At 32.6% G+C, this 4,267-nt stretch overlaps 1 long non-coding RNA gene across 1 annotated transcript; it reads right to left on the minus strand.

Moving 5' to 3' along the window:
- Positions 1 to 2,636: 2,636 nt before the first annotated feature.
- On the minus strand, positions 2,637 to 4,045 carry LOC131636508 (uncharacterized). The gene is made up of 2 exons (XR_009294109.1): positions 3,214 to 4,045; positions 2,637 to 3,107 (listed from the first exon to the last, which is right to left on the minus strand). It is a non-coding gene; the product is annotated as an uncharacterized LOC131636508 (long non-coding RNA).
- Between the last annotated feature and the right edge of the window lie 222 nt (positions 4,046 to 4,267).

Raw genomic sequence — 4,267 nt, forward strand, 5'->3', positions numbered from 1 at the left:
AGGGCATCACACCAAACAATTTTTCTATACATTTTCTTTTTAGTCTATAAATTTTATCACATTTTTTCAAATATATCATGTTCTATTAGTTTTTGTATTAAATCACATTGAAAAAGTATACTAAATATCACTAAGTTGCTTGAGATACACGACCATGGGAAGATGAAGCCTTAACGGCCCGAAATGATTCTCCAATAACTCACAATGATTCGTCACTCTTTCTACATATTGAAACATGTTGAGTCTTCCAACCATGTGTGTACCTATAAATAGCAAACATAAACATAATGACAGAAAGGATAACTAGTATAAAAATTTGGATTCTTTTATCTATGTGAGGGATCGGATTTTGAAATCCATATTTTCATAGGAGTGAATATGGTTTTGAAATTAGGAATTCAGTCATCATACAACTTTAATGCAGAATGATTCAAACCAAGGAATGTACCTAACTTAACTTAAGTAGTTTCTGAACATATTCTTTATTCTGTCTTTAAAGTGATTATGAAAATAAATTTGTAGTGTTGTGGTACATAAGAATTTTAAAAGAGTTTTGAATTCTCTAAAATAAAGCAGCATTCATAGGTCATAATACTAATTTAGCATTTCACGTGTATGAAAGACTAGTTGCATTTCAATTTTAATCATACATTCAGTTATAAAACATAATATAGAAAATAAAAGATTTAGAAACTGCTCTATTTTCTTGGGACTTTATAGAAAGAAGAAAAATAAAGCCTACACGTATTAAAAATAAAGGGTGATATGTTTAGTTCACTGTGGTTGCGAGATATCCTATCGTTGGTGGGGAGGGAAAAGGTTGAAGGAAGTTTATCCAAACTTATCCGTCTTAACTGTCGATAAATGAGCAGCAGTATTTGAATCCTTAATAAGTGAGAGAGGAGTTACATTGTGGATTGCTAGCTGGTCCGTCCCCTTAGACGAAGGAAACCAAGAGTCAGAAAATTACATCCGTGATACAGTGAGGTGTATCATTTTAAAACAGAACTTTATGGATAGCTGGAGATGGTTCAGGGCTGATTACTCTGTTAAAGAAGCTTATTATCATATCCTAGATAGTGCTGTTGCAGTAAATAATGAAGATAAGGTCTACGCAATCGCTTGGAACAAACTGGTTCCTCTAAAGGTATCGACTTTTGTTTGGAAGGTTCTGCAGAACAAAATTCCGACAAGAGATAATCTTATCAAAAGAGGCATCTTAGTTGATTCGCAAAATTCATATTCCTTTGGCTGTGGTAAGGAAGAGAATATTACGCACGTTTTCTTCGAATGCCTGATAGCATTCTCGACATCGAGTGAGATCCTAAAATGGCTTAATCTCTCCTCTGTTTTTCATAATAACGTTTTGCAGAACTTGTACTAGTTTCGGGGATTAATTAACGGCGGAAAGACCATTTCGGCGTTGATTAGCGTTATTTGGTTTGCAAGCATTTGGGCTCTGTGGAGGAATCAAAATAGGAATATTTTTATAGTGTCTGGAGAAGTAAGCTCATCAATCTTTGAAGAGATTCAACTATCATCTTGGAAATGGATAAAGAGCAAGGCGGCCGATTTCAGCTACGACTTCTACCATTGGTTGGCTAATCGGACAGCGTGTCTGAATAGGAGTGGTTCTGGCCTGGTTTTATTCGGATTCCGCTTCATTTTGTAGCTTGTGGTCATTCTATTCTAGTCCATAACTATTGGTTTTATTCATTTTTCGATGTAATTTTAGCTCTGCGTATGATCATTGTACTGGTGTATGGGCTGTTAAATGTGACTGGTATGGGTATGTTTTTCTGTTACTGATGTATGTCATGAGATAATAGTGAGTGGAAGATGTAATATCTTGTGGAACTGTGATGTACATTGCAGGCATAACTTGTGCCTGTGTCTTATTTTAATGGAAACTTTCTTTGGCTTCCAAAAAAAAATTAATAAAAGATGATTTAAAAAAACTTACTACTAAATTTTGCCATAAAAAATAGAGATAACATCTTTGTATCTTGGGATGTTTCAGAAAAAAATTCTTGCAAATCTTTTGTTTGTGGAATGGGTGTCTCTGTGTATGAATGAGATGCTATGGTGGTACTGCATGATTGTGAATACGGAGAAAATATTATAGGTTGTTGGTGATAATTAACTGTGAATGGAGTGTTGAATTGTTTTTTAGGGGAAACGGGTGAGTATGAATCCAACGAGTTTGACATTGTTGCAATGGTATACAAAGGTTACACATGTGGAGTATATCTATGGGTGTTAGATAAATTTTGGAATAGAGTTATAAGAGAAATGTCACTGGAATAAGATGGAAAAATTTCTCATAAAAAAGATGGAAATGAGGTTGTGATAGAGATGGTGTTGGGATGATAAGGATAAAACGGAATAGTAAAAGATGAGGGAAATGAGTATGCTTAACAATGAAAGTACCAATTCTTAGGAAGCAAAATTAGAATCCTAAACTCTAAATCCTAACCTTTAGATCAAAGCAGAAAATGTAGCATGACAAATCCAAATCCGTAACGATATCTATCTCATTGAATTAATGTAATCAATAAAATGAAAGGTTCACACACTGCTCTACTTGATTAAAACTGCACGTATTAAATTTTGCAAAGATGGATTAGATTTGTGGATACTATTTTAGTAAAATACTCCATAACATTCCATTACTTGATGACGACATGTTGTAAGCAATAGCCACGAAATTCAATACGTGTCAATAACCACCGACTGAGCCATATACCACCCAATTCAATATGCTACTCCTTTTCATACTATCCAAATGTTTTCAACTGACATGACTTTTTAATTGTTACATGTGGCTTGATGAATCATTAATAATTAATACTACTTTTATAATTGTTAAACTAATTTTTTCTTTTTTTACTTTGAATTGTTGCGCAAAAGCCAACCACTAAGAAATGAACACAATTTTGACGAGATTGTATTTAAACAAGAAAATAATAACCACGCATTTACAATGGTTAAATTAAGATTTCTATGATGCTTTCTTTGTTTATTTGCTGGGTAGGAAACAGAGTGACCAGCTCCCTTGACCGCTACAAATGTGAGTATGCCGCATACTCTATTGTTCAACCTGCAACCTAAACAATAAAATTGTAAATTTTCTACATCAAATGCATCAAGATATTTTTATTTTAAGAATATATTCATATATATACAAAATGAGTAAAAAAGAAAATAGGTTACCCTTCTTGTGGGTAGGAAAACTCATGCGGTGCCTTCAAACCACATATAGATATTAGCAAAAGACCAGAAATTTATTTAATAATATACAGTAAATAATGTGATAACAATGCACTTATCATTAATTAACCCTCCATTTGATCTTCCACCTCTGCGAAATAATAAAAAAATTGTCTTCCTTTGCCTTTCATCTATACTTACATAACTAGAATACCGGTAAAATCCACTTGTGGCTGATTAGGTAGTCTGATTATCTTGTCTGAGCAGCCAAAAGTGAATTTTAACCAATACGCGGGTTATGTAAGCATAGATAAACAGGCAGATTGATTATCTTATCTGTTTACAAAGAAAAAGATGACTCTAGGTGGCAGAAAATGAACAAGCAAGCAAAGAGTTTGTAAAATCAAATGATAGGATGCAAGAATAACAAATCTCTCTCCCTATTTATACTAACTTAAGCATTACATATTATAATCTGTGCTTGGTTTTTTATTGAAGAGAATAATGGCACGTGAAGGCTGTGGAGTAGGACTACTTATTTGCTTTCCAGCTACTTATGTTTATGTTTGGCAGACATCATGTTTATTAGTGTAGTGGGGTTGGTATATGGCAACATCAAAGCACTTTGGATTCCTTTCCTTTAGTTTCCTTCAAGATTATGTTTCAAACTTTGGATTCCTTTCCTTTAATTTCCTTCAACGTGATGTTTCAAATTTTGGATTCCTTTCCTTTAGCATAAATGATAAACGTGGTTCATAATCTAAGAACTAGTGCAAAGACAACAAACACAACATAGCCAACAATAAACATTTGAACTTCAACAAAGTTTGCATAATCATCATCAATAAAAAACACAGCAAAGCCAACAAATTTAAAGACATTCATTGTTTTATTTAATCACATAAAAAATTCAACTAACTTTTTTATGATGAATTGTAACTAAAAATATAAATTTGATTGAAACATAATCACTATTAATCTAAATATGTTTTCCAATTTATAGCAATTAAGTTCGTATACCTCAATTTCATTTTTTATCTAATTAAATATTAGATTA

Source organism: Vicia villosa, unplaced genomic scaffold (assembly GCF_029867415.1).
Source record: "Vicia villosa cultivar HV-30 ecotype Madison, WI unplaced genomic scaffold, Vvil1.0 ctg.001759F_1_1, whole genome shotgun sequence".
Classification (NCBI taxonomy): Eukaryota; Viridiplantae; Streptophyta; class Magnoliopsida; order Fabales; family Fabaceae; genus Vicia; species Vicia villosa.